Below are 20,566 nucleotides of genomic sequence, written 5' to 3' on the forward strand. Positions count from 1 at the left end.
TCTCTTTGTAGCAATTATGAATGGAAGTTCGCTTATGATTTGGCTCTCTGTTATTATTGATTGGTGTATAGGAATGCTTGCAATTTTTGGACATTGATTTTGTATCCTGGACTTTGCTGAAGTTGCTTATCACCTTAAGGAAATTTTGAGCCGAGATGATGGGGTTTTCTAAATATACAATCATATCATCCGCAAACAGAGACCATTGGACTTCCTCTCTTTCTATTTGAATACACTTTATTTCTTTCTCTTGTCTGATTGCCCTCGCCAGAATTTCCAATACTATGTTGAATAGGAGTAGTGAGAGGTGAGAGAGGGCATGCTTGTCTTGTGCCGGTTTTCAAAGGGAATGCTTCCAGCTTTTGCCCATTCAGTATGATATTGGCTGTGGGTTTGTCACAAATATATTATTTTGAGATATGTTCCCTCAGTACCTAGTTTATTGAGAGTTTTTAGCATGAAGTGGTGTTGAATTTTATCAAAGGCCTTTTCTACATCTATTGAAATAATCGTGTGGTTTTTGTCATTGGTTCTGCATATGTAATGGTTTGCATTTATTGATTTGCATATGTTGAACCAGTCTTTCCTCCCAGGGATGAAGCCCACTTGATTGTGGTAGATAATCTTTTGATGTGCTGCTGGATTTCATTTGCTGGTATTTTATTGAGGATTTTCACATCGACGTTCCTCAGGGATATTGGCCTGAAAGTTTCTTTTTTTGTGTGTGTCTCTGCCAGGTTTTGGTATCAGGATGATGCTGACCTCATAAAATGAGTTAGGGAAGAGTCCCACCTTTTCTATTGTTTGGAATAGTATCAGAAGGAAGGGTACCAGCTCCTCTTCGTACCTCTAGTAGACAGATTCAGCTGTGAATCCGTCTGGCGCTGGGCTTCTTTGGCTGGTAGGCTATTAATTACTGTCTCAATTTCAGAACCTGTTATTAGTATATTCAGGGATTCAACTTCTTCCAGGCTTAGTCTTGGGAGGATGTATGTGTCCAGGAATGTATCCCTTTCTTCTAGATTTTCTAGGTTATTTGCATAGAGATGTTTATAGTATTCTCTGATGGTAGTTTGTATTTTTGTGGAATCAGTGGTGATATCCCCTTTATCATATTTTACTGTGTCTATTTGATTCTTCTCTCTTGTCTTCTTTATTTGTCTGACTAGTGGTCTATCTATTCTCTTGATCTTTTTAAAAACCACCTCCTGGATTCATTGATTTTTTTAAAGGGTTTTTCATGTTTCTATCTCCCTCAGTTCTGCTCTGGTCTTAGTTATTTCTTGTCTTCTCTTAGCTTTTGAATGTGTTTGCTCTTACTCCTTTAGTTCTTTTAATTGTGATGTTCGGGGTCAATTTTAGACCTTTCCTGCTTTTTCCTATGGGCATTTAGTGCTATAAATTTCCCTCTAAAGATTGCTCTAAAGCAATCTTTATTACATTAAATGCCCATAGAATCTTTGTGTCCAAGAGATTCTGATACATATTTATTTCTGCATAAATGTTGTTATTTACCCAGTAGTCATTCAGGAACTGGTTGTTCAGTTTCCAGTGAGTTTCTTAATCCGGAGCTCTAATTTCACTGCACCGTGCTCTGAAAGACTGTTTGTCATGATTTCCATACTTTTGCATTTGCTGAGAAGTGTGGATAGGAAGAAGCAATATTATAAAAACAGCCAAACTGTCTAAAGTAATTTATAGATTCAATGCTATTCCCATCAAGCTAACACTGACTTTCTTCACAGAATTAGAAAACGCTACTTTAAATTTCATATGGAACCAAAAAAGAGCTTGTATATCCAAGACAATCCTAAGCAAAAAGAACAAAGCTGGAGGCATCATGCCATGTGACTTCAAACTATACTGCAAAGCTACATTAAACAAAACAGCATGAAACTGATACCAAAACAGATATATGGACCAATGGAACAGAACAGAGGCCTCAGAAATAACACCACACATCTACAACCATCTGATCTTTGACAAATCTTATAAAAACAAGCAATGAGGAAAGGAATCCCTATTTAATAAATGACATTAGGAAAAATGGCCAGCCATATGTACAAAACTGAAACTGGATGCCTTCCTTATGCCTTATACAAAAATTACCTCAAGCTGGGTTGAAGACTTAAACACAAAACCTAAAACCATAAAAACCATAGAAGAAAATGTAGGCTATACCATTAAGGACATAGGCATGGGCAAAGACTTCATGACTAAAACACCAAAAGCAATGGCAACAAAAGCCAAAATTGACAAATGGGATCTAATTAAACTAAAGAGCTTCTGCACAGCAAAAGCAACTATCATCAGATTGAAGAGGCAACCTACAGAATGGAAGATAAATTTTGCAATCTATCCCTCTGACAAAGGGCTAATATCCAGAATCTACAAAGAACTTAAAGAAATTTACAAGAAAAACAAACAACCCTATCAAAAGGTAGGTGAAGGATATGAACAGACACTTCTCAAAAGAAGACATTCATGCAGCCAACAAACATGAAAAAAAGTTCATCATCCCTGGTCATTAAAGAAATGCAAATCAAAACCACAGTGAGAACCATCTCATACCTGTTAGAATGACAATCATTAAAAAGTCAGGAAACCAATAGATTCTGGAGAGGATGTGGAGAAATAGAAACGCTTTTACAATGTTGGTGGGAGTGTAAATTAAGTCAACCATTGTGGAAGACAGTGTGGTGATTTCTCAAGGATCTAGAAACAGAAATATCATTTGACCCAGCAATCCCATTACTGGATGTATAGCCAAAGGATTATAAATAATTCTACTATAGAGACATATGGACACTAATGTTTACTGCAGCACCTTTCGCAATAGCAAATACTTGGAACCAATCCAAATGCCCATCAATGATAGACTGGAAAAAGAAAATGTGGCACATGTACACGATGGAATACTATGCAGCCATAAAAACTGGATGATTTCCTGTCCTTTGCAGGGACATGGATGAAGCTGGAAACCATCATTCTCAGCAAACTAACACAAGAACAGAAAACCAAACACTACATGTTCTCACTAATAAGTGGGAGAAACAGTCAGAACAAATGGACACAGGGAAGGGACATTACCCACCAGGGCCTGTTGGGGAATGAGGGTTTGGGGGAAGGATAGCATTAGAAGAAATACCTAATGTAGATGATGGGTTGATGGGTGCAGTAAACCACCATGGCACATGTTTACATATGTAACAAACCTGCACATTCTGCACATTTATCCCAGAACTGAAAGTATAATAAAGATTTTGTCATCCATTCTATTTACAATCAATTATTTGTTTTAATGACATTTAATCACGATTTTTTTTTTACAATCATCTGAGATGTTTAAAAACTAACACCAAAGGCCGGGTGTGGTGGCTCACACCTGTAATCCCTGTAATCCCAGTACTTTGGGAGACTGAGGTGGTTCGATCACTTGAGGTCAGGAGTTCAAAACCAGTCTGGCCAACATGGTAAAATCCCATCTCTACTAAAAATAAAATAAAATTAGCAGGATGTGGTGGTGCATGCCTGTAATCCCAGTTACTCAGGAGGCTGAGGCAGGAGAATTGCTTGAACCTGGAAGGTGGAGGTTGCAGTGAGCCAAGCTTGTACCACTGCACTCTGGCCTGGGTGACAGAACAAGAGTCTGTCTCAAAAAAAAAAAAAAAAAAAAAAAGAATAAATAATAGCACTAGCTACATCATTGAGGCAGAAAGCTAATAAAGAAATTCTGGACTTAATTCAATAACTAATCAATTGGACCTAATAGACAGATACAGAATACTCCATCCATCAACCACAAAATGCACATTTTTCTCATCTGCACACTGAACACACTCCAAGATCAACCACATGCTTGGCCACAAAGCAAGTTTCAATAAATTCAAAAACTCAAAATTATAACAGCCACACATTTATATGGAAACTTAACAACTTGGTCTTGAATCACTTTTTGGTGAAAAATGAAATTAAGGCAAAAATCAAATAGTTATTAGAAATAAATGAAAACAGAGACACTACATACCAAAATCTCTGGAATGCAGCAAAAACGGTGCTAAAAGGAAAGTTTATAGTGCTAAAAACCTATCTCAAAAAGTCAGAAATATCTCAACTTAACAATCTAACATACTTTGCAGAACTAGAAAAACAAGGAACAAACTCATGAAATAGCAGAAGGCAAGAAATAACTAAACTCAGAGCAGAACTCAATGAAATTGACACCTAAAGATCCATACAAAGAATCAAGGAAACCAAAAGTTCATTTTTTTGAAAGGGTAAACAAGATTAGTAGACTACTAGCTAGAAAAAAAGAGAGAGGAGATCCAAATAGGCACAAACAGAAATGACAAAGGTGACATTACAACTGATCCCACACAAATACAAAAGACTCTTAAGTACTTTAATACATACCTTTGTGAATACAAATGAAAAATCTAGAGGAAATAGATAAATTACCAGAAACACACAACCTTCTAAGATTGAACAGAGAAATAACAGAAACCCTCAACAGATCAATATAAAATTCTAAATTTGAATTAATAATAAAAAACCCACAAACCAAAAAATGCCCCAGATCAGATGCATTCACAGCCAATTTCTAGCAGACATACAAAGAAGAGCTGGTACCAACCCTCCTGAAACTATTCCAAGAAACTGAGGAGGCACTGCTCCCTAACTCATTGTACAAAGCCAGCGTCATCCTGATACCAAAATCTGGAAAACACACAACAGCAAAAAACAGAAAACTACAGGCCAATATCCCTTATAAACATAGATACAAAAATTCTCAACAAAATACAAATAAACTAAATACAGCTCAAAGTTAATTCACCATGATCAAGTACACTTTACTTCAGGGATGCTGTATGTTGTATATTTATATTCATCTAGGTATGAATATAAATTTTTATTGTATGTTTGACTATATATGAATATAAATCATATTAATATAAATGTTTATGTTGTATGAGAAATATGAATATATGTATACATGTGACATATGTATACATGTATATGTGACATATGACAAATGTATGTATATATAACATATAGGAATATAAATGTCATATTTATAACATGAATATAAATGTGTTGTATATTTATATTCATCCAGGGATGCTGTATGCTGTATATTTATAATATTTATAATATACAACCGAGATTGTTCCCATTTGTGTCTCCAGCCAACTTCTTGAGTAAAGGAATTTTATTTATTATAATTGCTGAAACAATTGCAATTCTTTAGAAAACTTGAATTAAGAACTAATTTAACTGTTTGTCTCATTCAGTTGTCTAATCTAGTCTCCGAGACATTCTTCAAATACTCCCCTTGTCCTTCGAGCCACCACTATCACTATCACTACCACTGTTGCCTGGGTTTCCACTACTTACTTTATATTATTCAAGACTTTAAAACACTTTATAAAATAAGTATTACTAACGTATATACCAACAAATAAACCAATATTCATGAGGATTAAGTAACTTGTATATTTAACTATCTGTAAGTGAAATATAAGAATTAAACCATGCTGCATCTCGATCAAAATTGAGTTCTACTACGGTCACAGCTGGAAGAATTTCTGTTTGAGGTATCTCAGGAAAAGCAATTTCTCATACATAGGCTTATATTGTAAGAGCAGAGAGTGAACATGTTTAAAATATTTTAGGCAGTGTTCAGTAGCTCACACCTATAATTGTAGCACTTTGAGAGGCCAAGGAGGGAGGATTGCTTCTTGAGGCCAGGAGTTCAAGACCAGCCTGAGCAACATAGCAAGACCCTGTCTCTACAAAAAAAATAAAAATAAAAAATAATTAGCCAGGTGTGGCAGCATGCACCTGTAGTTCTAGTTACTCTAGAGGCTGAGGTGGCTCATGCCCAAGAGTTCAAGACTGCAGTGAGCCATGACTGTGTCACTGCATGCCAGACTGGGTGATAATGTGAGATGGTATCAGAAAAATAATTTTAAAAATTAATTATTTTAATGAATAGTCTCAAGTATTTGAAGGAGCAGTAGATACATTATTTAATTAGCAACAGGGCAACCACATAATTTCTTAAAGCTGGAGTAAATTATGCTATAGAAAGATATGTGTTTCAGAGTTATGGAAAACTATCTAGAGGAGAAAAAACTGGGAGCAAAAAGAGATTAAATCAGTGGAATGACAAATGTGGAACGATGAAGAATCATTTGTTAAGACCGTTTATACTTGATAGATATTTTAGGTAGGAAACTTCTCAGGTCACAGAGAGTCCAAAAACCTCAGGAAGTAATGTAAAGTCACAGAAACATACTGTCTGCTCAAATAAACTTGATTTTTTTTTTCAAAATAATTTGGTTTATAGTGTTCATACATAACAAAAAAGGGGAAGTATTATAAATCTGATTCTTAAGGCTGGGCGCGGTGGCTCAAGCCTGTAATCCCAGCACTTTGGGAGGCCGAGGCAGGTGAATCATGAGGTCAAGAGATCGAGACCATCCTGGTCAACATGGTGAAAGCCTGTCTCTGCTAAAAATACAAAAAATTAGCTGGGCATGGTGGCGCGTGCCTATAATCCCAGCTACTCAGGAGGCTGAGGCAGGAGAATTGCCTGAACCCAGGGGGCGGAGGTTGCGGTGAGCGGAGATCATGCCATTGCACTCCAGGCTGGGTAACAAGAGCGAAACTCCATCTCAAAAAAATAAAAAATAAAAATGAATAAATAAATCTGATTCTTGTATACACAGGGTATTGGTGTGAAGCCCTCCAATCCTGGGTCCAGGCAAACAAACTCATGAGGAGCAAAAACCTCTTTAACCCTTTCAGTATTGCCCTCTAGTCCCACCCCCACCCCAACATCAGTTCCATCCCACCCACAGTGGGCCTTCCATGGCCCCAGTTTTTTCAGCCTAACCCTCCCAGTCCCTGCATGACTGCAATTTTCTGTTGACAGAATCGCTTACCAGGCTCTGCCTGCTTCCATCATTAAAATCTCCCCTTCCAGGTAATCCCCACCCACACCTTCTAATACTGTGCCACAGGGGCTCTGCACATAGAGTGTTGTGGGCACACATCCATGTTATCCCCATATTCTCCTTCAGGGGAAGACAAAGAGGTAGGATCAACTCCTTAACATCTCAATACTTAGCTTTGCCAGCACTGGCTTAAGACTCTTCCAGGCCTGGACAAATGCTACACACATCTCCAGCCAACCCTCAGGGGCCCTTACTCAGCTCAGCTGAGGGCAGAATTTCACATTTTGTTTACCCTGTATAGACAAGGAAGAAAGTCGAGGCAAAGGGCTGGCAGAAGCTGGTCCAGACCAAACATATACACATGCGTGCACACAGACTTTCACTCTCTCTCTCTCTCTCTCTCTCTCCCTCTCTCTCTCTCTCTCTCTCTCTCACACACACACACACACACACACACACACACAAAATACAAAATACACAAGTGGGGGTTGGGGCAAGTACCAGAACCTCAGCCTGTTGGTGCAGGTGATAGTTATGAAGCTAAGTGCTAGGCCAGGAACAGGGCAGCCAGTCCAGCCAGCACAGTTGACTTCTCTATGGACTGGGGCCAGTGCAGCCACAGCATTCCAGTACTCAACCCCTTAGTTGGGAGATCAGCAACTGCTGCCACGTGCCCGGAAACAGCTCGTCCTTTCACTACAGTGGGATGTAGTGAGGGTGGGTGAGAAGATGATGGGTCGGTTACTTCATTCATCTTCTTTTTACAACTTTACTTTCAGAGATTTCAGAGTACTGTGTCTAAAACTTGATTTTTTGTGTGCCAAAGGCAGGCTCTCTTCCCTTGAGGCTGATCTACAGCATAAAAATAATTCATAAAATGGAGAGACATGAAATATCATGAAAATTAGAATAAGTATTTTAGAGAATGGATTATTGAGAGTAACTGAGACTCCCTAAAGGACAGCTGGATTTAGGATGTAAATATCAGGAACCTGGAATAAGTGACTGCAATACAGTGTGTGCACTACACTCAGTTTAAATCCCTGCATAGTGAATTCAAAACAAATGTCCTAGAGAACTGTTTAATGGTTATTATTCAAAACCTAGTGTGGAATTTGCAAAAATCACATGGATTTCCAGTGATCCAGGAAATCTGCACATAATTGCTACAGCAATGAAAGCATAGCAGGCCTTTTTTAGAGAAATTATACCTAAAGTACTTACATAGCTATTCTAGTCCTTAATATTCTACTTGGTTCTGAAGGATTTCACCAACCTGCTTCTGTCTCCTTTTATACAACTTCAACTCATTCATGGAAGTTAGTTTTCTTATTTTCAACTAGTATATACATTCTGAGTATAAGGTAAATTAAATGAAAAATATGTCATATTAAATATGTACAAAATATAAGATTTAGGTCAACAAAAATATTTCAGTTTCATAAAAGTTCTTAATGTGGTATGTCAGCTTAGATATTATATGTAGTAATATGCTGATGAGTGTCTCTTTCTTTGGTTTTGTGTCTCTCACTGGGAAAGGAATGTATGTATAGTCCATTAAGGCTGTTTGCTTAATTATTGAAGCAATTATTTTCTTGATTAAAAGGAAGAATCAAAACTATTATTATTTAAGGTTTGAATAAATTGGAAGCTAAAAAAATTGTTTCCCTTTCTAGGTTAAAGACCTAAGATGATTATTTTACTAATTGCACTTAATTAGGTCTGTTCCATCCTATTTCCCAAGATCAAATTAATAATAGAGTGATTACAACATTAATATTAGTATTAAAATAGGTCATCACCTTCAAATATTCCAGTGTTTACCAGTAGAATTTTCCAATGCATGTATGGTAATGCTAGAAGAGATAGGTTCACAAAAGTGGTAATTATATCGTAGGCATACTGTGACCTTCTGAGATGATGTCACCATTTGATAGGAAAGGCAGGTTTCTCACCAGCTAGAAGAAGCTGATATATGCATAATATTTTTTTTTGTTTTTTAAACTAAGTATTGATCTAGAATAATTTCCTAAATAATTATATTTCCATAAGTGCCATCAAATTTATTCTAATGATATACATATAATATTAATTGTGGAAAATGAATATCTCTAGCATTTTAAGTAGGGAGAAGCTGAAGCAGAAAATATCTAGAGACCTTTCCAATATCGCACTGTAAATTTCAAAAGCAGTGATATAGGAATTAAGAAGAATGTATTGACCCAGCAATCCAATTACTGGGTATATATCCAAAGGATTATAAAATGTTCTATTATAAAAATACATGCACACATATGTTCAGTATGGTGCTGTTTATAATAGCAAAGGCCTGGAACCAACCCAAATGCCCATCTCGACAAGGAAAATGTGGCACACGTACACCATGGAATACTGTGCAGCCATAAAAAACGATGTTTGTGTCCTTTGTAGGGACATGGAAGAATCTGGAAACCATCTTTCTCAGCAAACTGACACAAGAACAGAAAATCAAACACCACATGTTTTCACTCATAGGTAGGTGTTGAACAGTGAGAACACATGGACACATGGAGGGGAGCATCATACTCTCGGGTCTGTTAGTGGGGACCAGGGGAGGGACAGCAGGGGGTAGGGAGCTGGGGAGGGATAATATGGGGAGAAATGCCAGAGATAGGTGATGCGGATGGAGGCAGCAAACCACATTGCCATGTATGTACCTGTGCAACAATCCTGCGTGTTCTGCACATGTACTGCAGAATCTAAAGTACAAGAAAATGTATTTTAAAAAAAAAAAGAAGAAGAAGAAAAATGTACTGGTGGCCAGGTGCAGTGGCTCACATCTGTAATCCCAGTACTTTACGAGGCTGAGGTGGGTGGATCACAAGGTCAGGAGTTTGAGACCATCCTGACCAAGATGGAAAAAACCCGTCTTTACTAAAAATACAACAAAATAGCTAGGTGTGGTGACAGGAGCCTATAATCCCAGCTATTTGGGAGGCTGAGGCAGGAGAATCGCTGGAACCTTAAAGGCAGAAGCTGCAGTGAGCTGCGATTGGGCCACTGCATTCCAGCCTGGATGACAGAGCAAGACTTTGTCTCAAAAAAAAAAAAAAAAAAAAAAAAACCCAGAAAGTACTTGGGCAAATAGTGAGGATACAGGAACCCTTGGTGAGGTTTTTCTTTTAATAAAAAGCAGCCCCAAAATCATTTTCTTTTCTAACAAAGAGCAGCCTGTAAAATCGAGCTGCAGGCATAGACAAGCAAGTAAGAAGAATGATGGCAGTTGTGACAATAGGAAAAGGCTACCTGAGACTAGGCATGATCACAATGGCGACTCCATCTTCTCATCTCTTTGCCAGCCACGTGTACAGTAACGAGCAGACAGGATGGCACTGACCAAGTGGAAAGCCCATTTACATAATAAGATTAGGGTGGGAAAACCAGCCTTCTCTGCCTGCTATGTAAACGCCAAACCTGGTCAAACCAATCTGTGGGCTCTACGTAAATCAGACACTGCGTCACCTAAAGCCTGCCTATAAAATCTGCTGCAGTCCAATGCAGGCCAGCTTTTCCCTTTCAGACACCTCTCTCTCACAAAACGGAGAGAGCCGCTCTCCTCTCTCCTTTCATCTGCCTGTTAAACTTGCTGCTCCTTAACCCACTCACATGTGTTCCTGTCTTTAATCTTCTTGGCGGGAGATGACGAACACCAGATATTTACCCCAAATAACAATGCAGCTTCATTAGCAATATCATTGTGATGCACATTGTTTTCAAGGTTATATTGCTTTCTCATCTAAAAAAAATGCTTTCCCCATAAAGCACAACAGAAATTCTCTGAACATATTAAGAAACTTCAGCTGCTTCCACCCCACTACCGCCCCATTAGCTCTGAAAATACTCATCACACCTCTAACGTCCTCATACTGCATATGGCCTCTGCTTTGGCTACTTGCTACTGACAGCCCCAGACTCTGAGTCATTTCAATCTCTTTTAAATAAAATGTGCTGATAACAGCAACCACTGGATTAATTGGCAAACGTCTTCAGGAGAGCACATCTGTCTCAAGCTCCAGGTCCACTTTCATCCCTGGTCACTTTCCTACCCTTAGGGCTTCCACTCTTCTTCTGGGAAGTTCACAGGTGGGCCCTGTGGGTACCTTTGTGATTTACTTATCATTTCTTTCTTTCCTTATCAGTTATTTTTGAAAGGTTAGAAAACAAAGAAAGCAAAGCAAATTTTCTCACAGACTGTGCTGCCAATTAGAAAAGATTCCCATCTATGTCCTTTTTAATTTTAATGATTTATCATTTGGTACTTCCTGGAAAATAACTAAGCAAAACAAAATTTCTTTTAAAAAAATAACTTCACAAACACTCAACAAATCACACAAATCTCATAGCTGTTTTCAGTAGATCATTCTTGCTCCTTTCCAAATTCAGTATTTCTTTCCTTTTATGTTTTATATTAAGCTTGTCCAATCCATGGCCAAGGGGCCACATGTGGCCCAACACAAATTCCTAAACTTTGTTGAAACATAATGATATTTTTTTTTGTGATTCTGTTAAGTTCATCAGCTATTGTTAATGTATTTTATGTGTGGCCCAAGACAATTCTTCTTCCAATGTGGCCTTGGGAAGTAAAAAGATTGCAAACCCATATGACCATTTAAAAAATTACTCAAGCAATTATTGCTTATTGTAAATCGCCAAAAATATAAGTATGCAAAAACTAGAAAAAGGGGTTTTCAGTTATGTGATCTCATATATATATTTTCACTTTTTTATTATTATACTTTAAGTTCTTGGGTACATGTGCAGAACATACAGGTTACATAGGTATGCGTGTGTCATGGTGGTTTGCTGCATCCATCAACCCGTCATCTACATTAGATATTTCTCCTAATGCTATCCCTCCCCTAGCCCTGACCCAACGACAGGCCCCAGTGTGTGATGTTCCCCTCCCTAGGTCCATGTGTTATCATGCCCATTCATACTGTGGGGTTTATTTTTCCAGATGTATTTTCTTTTTTTTTTTTCTTTTTTTTTTATTTTGAGACAGAGTTTCGCTCTTGTTACCCAGGCTAGAGTGCAATGGCGCGATCTCGGCTCACCGCAACCTCCTCCTCCTGGGTTCAGGCAATTCTCCTGCCTCAGCCTCCTGAGTAGCTGGGATTACAGGCACACGCCACCATGCCCAGCTAATTTTTTGTATTTTTAGTAGAGACGGGGTTTCACCATGTTGACCAGGATGGTCTCGATTTCTTGACCTCATGATCCACCTGCCTCAGCCTCCCAAAGTGCTGGGATTACAGGCTTGAGCCACCGCGCCCTGCCTCAGATGTATTTTCTTACTTCCCACTGATTGCTCATCATGGTCCTGTTTACTGAGATGCTAAGGAATCCCTAAGCCAGGCATCCTTTCAGTATGTTTCTCTGCTCTTTATAGGGTCATCCAGCTTTTCATCTATTCCTTCTCAAATCTATTATTTATGTTATAAACGATATCTTTTCATACTCAATATATCATGGTTCTTAGAATATAAAGCTTTGTTCTCCCAAGGCTCATCTCTCTGTCATGGACTTCAAAAGTCCATTTTTTTTTTTCACTCAAAACCAGGCAATGATGCTTTCTCGATATATTTCTATGGTAACAACCCTAGACTGAGGTCAAAGTATAAATAAAGACTTCCCTGGTACTATAGTGAAAAGAATTAGAAGGAAAAAATCTCCTAAGCTCATGTTAAATACAATATATATATGGAGGGTGTATAATTGCTAAGAATATTTACTTTCATATAAATTTTTAACTAAAAATAAGATTACAATGGTTAGCAACATTTTTCTGCTTTAATATAGTGTACATATATTTTATGACAGTGTACATAAAACTTAGCTTACTTTCCGATAGCTGTATGCTCTTCTATTGTTTGGATGTAACAGCCTTAAGTAATCTGTCCCTTACTGATGAAAAATGCCATAGTGAACATCTCTGTACCTATTAATAAAATACCTAAAATAATTGCTATCTCAAGATTTCAAGAGTTAGACAGATTTGAAATGTTATGTAGTTTTATCAAACGCCATCCATTAAATGTCTAAGGAATTTAGCCATTGTTATGCCAGTTTCTACATATAGGATATAGACATTACTACTTCTTCAGACCTTTGCCAGCATAGGGATTTTATCATTCACTGAAAACAGTCAACAAATACAGTGGCTCTCCCTTAACTGTGGTTTCACTGTCCATGGCTTCCATGACCCACAGTACACTACAATGAGATATTTTGAGAGAGACTATATTCACATAACTTTTATTAAAGTATATCGTTGTAATTATTTTGTTTTATTATTATTCATTGTTGTCAATATGTTACTGTACCTAATTTATAAATCAAATTTTATTACAGGTATGAATGTATAGGAGAAAACGTACTATGCATATTCACTGTTAGTCAGGGTTTCAGGCATCCACTGATATCTTAGGACATATCCCCTGAGGATAAAGGGGGAATTACTGTAATGCACTGATGTTAACACACATTTTTTAAAAGTCAGTCCCTTTGTTGAAAGAAAATGTCTAAAAATAATAGTAATTAATAAATAAAAGGAAAAAGAAAATATTGTTTTTGTGGCTCTTCCTTTAAGAAAAGAATTCTTTTAATTGAAAGGTGATCATGAAACAAAATATTTAGGCACAAAATAAGTATATTATTTTCAAGTGATGTATAATAAATATTTTATCATGTGCCGCTGAAGATTGGAATTAAGGCTCTTTGAACTAAACAAAGAGCTTTGTTGACTAACTGCTCCGACTGAGTCAAATGTACCAAGAAAGATTATACTTGACTGTAGTTTGTATTACATGATGCCTAGTATTTCTGCTTTTATTCAGTTTATTATATAAAAATAAGAAATATTATTATTGAAGACAAACCAAAGAATACAATGACATAGCCAACATGAAAGACGTAATAAAAACAGCAAGAAATAAATTTAGATTCCCAGGAACTTTATATGACAATTTATTAGAATTGTCATACAAAGAATATAAAATTACGTTATGTATGCATTACTTAAAGAATAAAACATATATCTTTCTAAAAAGCCACAAAATAAAAGATTAACAGGTTGGATGCGGTGGCTCACGCCTGTAATACCAGCACTTTCTGAGGCTGAGGTGGGTGAATCATGAGGTCAGGAGTTGAAGGCCAGCCTGGCCAAGATGGAAAAACCCCGTCTCTACTAAAAATACAAAAAGTAGCCAGGCATGGTGCAGGCACCTGTAATACCAGCTACTTAGGAGGCTGAGACAGAGAATTGCTTGAACCCGGGAGGCAGAGGTTGCAGTGAGCTAAGGTTGCACCACTGCACCTCAGCCTGGGCAACAGGATAGGACTCTGTCTCAAAAAAAAAAAAAAAGAAAAAGAAAACATTAACAAACATAAGACCACTTGGAGGAATTAAAAACTTCTAAAAATAAAAAATTAAATAGTTGAAATTAAGAACTCAATGGATGCATAAATTAGTGGCAACTTATGTTGCCATTCAAAAATCAAAATATTTGAATTGTTTGTTAGCAAGACAAAAATAGGCATGAAACAGTTGACAGAGAGGGGGAGAGAATAAGTTAGAAAATATCAGTAGAGGTTGTATCTTGGAAAATAAGAAGGTCAATCATTTACATAATTGGAATCTCACAGAAGAAAAGAGTAGGAATGGAATCAAGTAGTACATGAATATATAATAAACAGAAAACTCCCAAAGTAAAAAAAAACACACCAAAAAAAACAAAAAACATTAATCCACAGAGACAAAAAACACAATGTACCAGAATTATAAAAATAAATACATAAAAATAAAAATGAGATAAAAAAACTTTTTTAAAATAGTTAAGATATATCTAAACACACCACAATGAAACTCTAAAACACCAAAGGCAGAAAGAACTTAAAAGTATTCCAAAACAAAACAAATGAAAAGTTTCTAAAACAACACAGTTAATCTGAAAGCATATAACAAAACATTTATATACAAATATGTCATTTAAAATATTCAAAAAAAGACCATTAACCCGGAATTGTTTATCGGGAATAGTTTATCTGCTCAGCAAAACTGACTTTCAGAAATAAGAGCTTTATAAACATACTTTCAGATAAATGAAACAACTGAATTTTTCCCAACAATTTACCTCTACTATAGGATGTCTAATGTATATGCCTAAAAAAGAAGATAAATAATCCCAAAAGGAAGATGTAAGTACAGATATCAATAAGAAACACAGAAAACGTTAAACATATCAGTAAATCTAAACAGAATTTTAAAGCAGAAGAAAAATGATCATAAAAATAATGTCATCTGTGGGATTTAAAAATACAGAATTAAAATACTAAATTATTCAAGAGAATGAGAAGACAAGCCACAGATTCAAATAAAATACTTTTAAAAGGCCTATCTGATTATATATATATAATTACAAAGGACTCAAATTCAACTCAAATTTAAACAAAAAGAAAATTAAAAACCTGATTAAAAATGAGCAAGACATTAATAGACAACTCACCAAAAAAGATACACACCTGGCAAATAAACATTTGACAAGATTTTCACATCATATGTCATAAGAGAAAGTCAAATTAAAACAATAATAAGATACCACTACACACCTATTAGAATAGCCAAAATCTAGAAACTGCTACAAACACTAAATTCTGGTGAGGATGTGAAGCTACAGGAATTCTCATTTATTGCTGGTGGCATTAGAAAATGATACAGCCCATTATAAAGACAGCTGGGATGTATCTTACAAAAGTAACCATATTTATCATATGACTCAGCAGTCATATTCCATGGTATTTACCCAATTGAGCTGAAAACTTACATTCATACAAAAACCTGCACATGGATACTTATAATAGCTTTATTGATAATTGCAAAACTTGGAAGCAACCAAGATGTCCATCAGGAGGTGAATGAGTTAGAAAATTTTGGAACATTCAAGAGTGAAATATTGTTCAGTGCTGAAAAATGAGCTGTCGGAGCATGAAAAAACAAAGAAAACTTACATGCATATTATTAAGTGAAATAAGCCAATCTACAAAGGAAACTGTACTAGTCTATTCTCACACTGCTATAAAGAACCACCTGAGACTGGGTAATTTATAAAGAAAGGTCTAATTGGCTTTCAGTTCTGCAGTCTATACAGGAAGCACGGCAAGAGCAGACCTCAGGAAACTTAAAATTGTGACAGAAGGCAAAGGGGAAGCCGGCATGTCTTACACAGCTGGAGTAGGAGGAAAAGAGAGAAAGGGGAGGTGTTACACACTTTTAAACAACCAGATCTCATGAGAACTCACTCAGCATCATGAGAACAGCAAGGGAGAAGTCCACCCCTGTGATTCAATTACCTCCCACTAGGTCCCTCCTTTAACACGTGAGGATCACAGTTTGACTTGAGATTTGGGTGGGGACACATAGCCAAACCATAACAGCTACATATGGTATGATTCTAACTCTATGATGTTCTGGAAAAGGCAAAACTATGGAGGCAGTATAAATACCAGTGATTGCCAGGGGTTTGGGGGAGGGAGAAATGAATAAGAAGATCACAGAAAATTCTTAGGTCAGTGAATCTACTCTGTATGATACCATAATGGTGGATAGAGGTCCTGATACATTTGTCAAAACACACAAAATGTACAATATGAAGAGTGAATCCTAACGTAAACTACATACTTTGGGTGACAATATATCACTGTAGGTATATGGGTTATACCTACCACTCTGGTGATAGGTTGACAGTGGGGAGACCATCTGAGGGGCAGGTTGGAATGCATGGGAACGCTCCCTATTTTCTACTTAATTTTGCTGTGAAACTCAAATTGCCCTAAAAATTAGACACTATTTAAAGGAGGAAAAAGGTACTAAACCACAATAATCACTCATGAAGGCATGATTACATGTAATGTGTTCCAAGGTATTTGTGTTGCTTCAGAGTATCTCCAAAGAAAAGAAGATTTTTAAAAAAATTAATAAGTAAAATATGCTGTTTGAGAACAAACATTACATGAATATAGCATTATTAAGTTTTAAATCAGTTGGGGGTAATATGAAAGAACAGAGAAACAAAATGCTCAAGAAAGAAGAAAAAAGAGGCATAGAACTAGTGGAACAAATGTAAAGCAAAAATGAGATGTTGGAAACTAGTTCGAGTATTTTTAAAGCATTAACCACTACTATAAATCTTTCCAAAAAGAAACTAGAATCTCTGATCATTTATAGATCTTCCTTCTTTCCTTTGGAATGTATTTCCAGAGGTCCTAATGAGCTTATAAAGCTGAACAAAAGGCATAAATAAGAATTTCTTCTCCATAGGGAGCCTGGCTCAGAGAAAATATAGGCAGAATCCCTTGGACTGAGATTTAAAATGAAAAACAGATTTAATGTGAGACATTCCAAGGTATATTTGAATCACTCAATATCATCTATCCCAAATTTTTTTAAATCTCAAAGAAGCAGCTGATACATTAAAAAGTAAATAAATATAAAAGTCCCACTGTGGCTGACCTCAATCTCAAATACAAAAGAAAAAACATACAACTAATGAGTCATACAACAAAATGTCAGGGAAATGGTGGAGGACCATTCAGAAGCCTGAGACTGGAAATGATAAAGCAGGCAAGTATACAAGCTGTCCCCCAGCACCTTTCCCCACTTCACCCATACACTGCTCCTTACGGGGCATAAAAGAGGTTCCCCCTGCTCTTGACTGTGCTAGATGTAGAGAATGGATGGGACGTCCCCTCCCAAGACTTCAGAGCCACAGATCTTAAGAGAACTGGAAGCTTTCGCTTCCTGCCTCTTGGAGCTGTTGCAGAAATAAAACCCCATAATTTGGCCAAGTGCAGTGGCTCATGACTAATCCAAGTGCTTTGGGAAGTCGAGTTAGGGGGATTGCTAAAGGCTGAGAGGAGACTAGGAGTTTGAGACCAGCCTGAGAAACATAGCAAGATCCCATCTCTACTAACTAACTAACTAAATAAATAAATAAAGTTAGCTGGGTGTGGTGGTGCATGCTTACCTGTAGTCTCAACTTCTTGAGGGAAAGTCACTTGAGGCCAGGAGTTCAAGGTTGCCATGAGCTATGATGTCATCACTGCACTCTAGCCTGGGTAACTGAGCAAGATCCTGCCTTAAAAAAAGAAAGTAACCATTAAAAAAAGTATAGCTTCCTCTCTCTACAAATGTAAAGGGAAACAGTTTTACTATTAAATAAGCATCAAGGGCCAGCCGTGGTGGCTCACACCTGTAATTCCAGCACTTTGGGAGGCATAGGCAGGTGGATCACTTGAGGTCAGGAGTTCAAGACCAGCCTGGCCAAAATGGTGAAACCCCATCTCTACCAGAAAATACAAAAATTAGTTGGGCATGCTGGCGTGCACCTGTAATCCCAGCTACTCGGGAGGCTGAGATAGGAGAATTGCTTCAACCCAGGAGGTGGAAGTTGCAGTGAGCCGAGATGGCATCATTGCACTCTAGTCTAGGCAACAGAGTGAAACTCTGTCAAAATGGAAGGAAGGAAGGAAGCAAGGGAAGGAGGGAAGGAGGGAGGCAGGCATTAAATGAATGTGATGTGCATCACGGCAATACACTAACAGAAAGAAATCTCACCATTTTATATAGTCAAGCAGATACAATGCAAAACATACGCGTTCTAAGGTAAATAGTCCTCAAGTAAGACAACTCAACAGTGCTATTGGTCCCACGTAGTTCTTTCTAAATTTACATGGTAGTTGGAACAACCATCTGTGTTAGATAATTGCCTTAACCAAAGAAAAATAAATTTATCATGTCTTTACATCAGGAGGTAGTTTTGCTACTTGGAGCAAGGCGCCTGCACAAGTTAGACTCCTACCCACCACAAAAACTGGAAGATGGAGTGCTTCTTTCTGCATAATTCCATTCCAAAGAGATGGTTCCCAGGTACTGGAGAAGAGCATTTTTGAATGGTAAACCTGGCAAAATAGACTTTTAAAAATATTTTACATCTCAAAGTGGCAGAGGGATAATTTACAAAGGCAGATTTTCTAAAATAAGTGGTCTAAAACAAAAAAAGGAAGGGAGGGATTTCTCGGCCTTTCATGCATTGGGAAGAATTTTCTTTTTTCCTATTAAGCACTATATTTACCTCAACAGTGCTCAGTTGCATCATAAAAAGTTCCAGATTCAGCTCAACAGTGAGAACCCAAGCACAGCCCACTTCCACACATTGGAGTCATCCCAACAGAGGTCCCAGATGTATGAGTGGAACGCCACTTCAACCTTAAGGCTGAGAAGGAAGACATCACGTGGAGGGAAGGAAGATGAGCCATCCCTCCTGTTCCCATCTCAAATCCCTTTTCCCACGGTTTCAGGAGCAAATATGAATAAAGTGATCATTGTTTGAAGCCACATCAGTGTAAGCAATTGAAAACCAAAGCATATCTTTGAAAGTTCATACAAAGTCAAAACTAAATGTTAAAAAATGGGCCAGTCACAGTGACCCACATCTGTCTTCCCAGCACTTTGAGAGGCTAAGGCGGGAGCATCACTTGAGCGCAGGAGTTCAGTACCAGCCTGGGCAACAAAGTGAGGCCTCATCTCTACAAAAAAATCAAAAATTATCTGGGTGTGGTGGGTGCACACTGGTAGTTCCAGCTACTAGAGAGGCTGAGGCAGGAAGATATCTTGAGCATGGGAGGCTGAGGCTACACTGAGCTATGATCATACCATCCTACTCGAGCCTGGACAACAGAGTGAGCTCTGTCTCAAAAAATTTATAAAAAATAAATTTTTAAAACAAAATCAAATAACAAATGAAAAGCTACTTTTTATTTGTTGTCTCTTCCAGGAGCACACTTTCTCCCCAGCTTGCTCTCCTTCTGATGGAGTAAATTCTAATTATTCTCTGAGTTTTCATTGAAAAATCACTTTGTAAAATTAATTTTTTAGGGAAGATTCTCTTCTAAGCTCTTAAACTAAATTAGGATCCCTGCTATATGCCTCTCTTCATATGAGTACTTTCCAATAAAACGTATCATACTTTATGGTAATTCTTTTTTATTACATGTTTTCCCGCATATTAGGGAAGGTCAGCTATTTGCATTATTTACCATTTTCATAAATAAATACTTAAAGCAGGGGGGTAGAAAAAGTGAGGGAAGAAAATTTTAACTTAATATCATGACATTTTTCTAACCATCTGGTTGTTCATAGTTTTAAGTCGACTGTCTTAAATATTGAGCTACTCATTACCAAAGGTATCCAGGTATCAAGTCAGTAGATCAACCCTTTGCATCCCATGGAAAAGGCTTCCTAAACATTCCTACTGTAAATGGCTTTGTTTCTGAACCAACTGTTCTGCTTGCTCTTCATTCTATATCTTTAAAATTTCTGGTCTTATGATTTCCATTTAGAGACTGCTCTTATATCTCAGATTTCTGATCAAAAATACTTCTCTGGATTTGAAGTTCACTTCCTTTCTGAACATCATTCAGACATTCTTTTCAGTTATGTTGCCTTTGCCACTCCTGGTAAATAACTCATTCAGGTGTTCTCAACTCTAGGATTTCTAGCTGGAAGAGCTGGT

General features: G+C 37.3%; 1 long non-coding RNA gene across 1 annotated transcript in view; it reads right to left on the reverse strand.

Annotated features, from left to right (window-relative positions):
* The window catches only part of LOC128929400 (uncharacterized), a 108,615-nt gene that overhangs the window by 41,760 nt on the left and 46,289 nt on the right, over positions 1-20,566 (reverse strand). Inside the window, exon 2 of the long non-coding RNA XR_008475812.2 lies at positions 18,020-18,126. This is a non-coding gene — a long non-coding RNA (uncharacterized LOC128929400). The remainder of the gene's footprint in view (positions 1-18,019; positions 18,127-20,566) is intronic.

Source organism: Callithrix jacchus, chromosome 13 (genome assembly GCF_049354715.1).
Source record: "Callithrix jacchus isolate 240 chromosome 13, calJac240_pri, whole genome shotgun sequence".
NCBI lineage: Eukaryota > Metazoa > Chordata > Mammalia > Primates > Cebidae > Callithrix > Callithrix jacchus.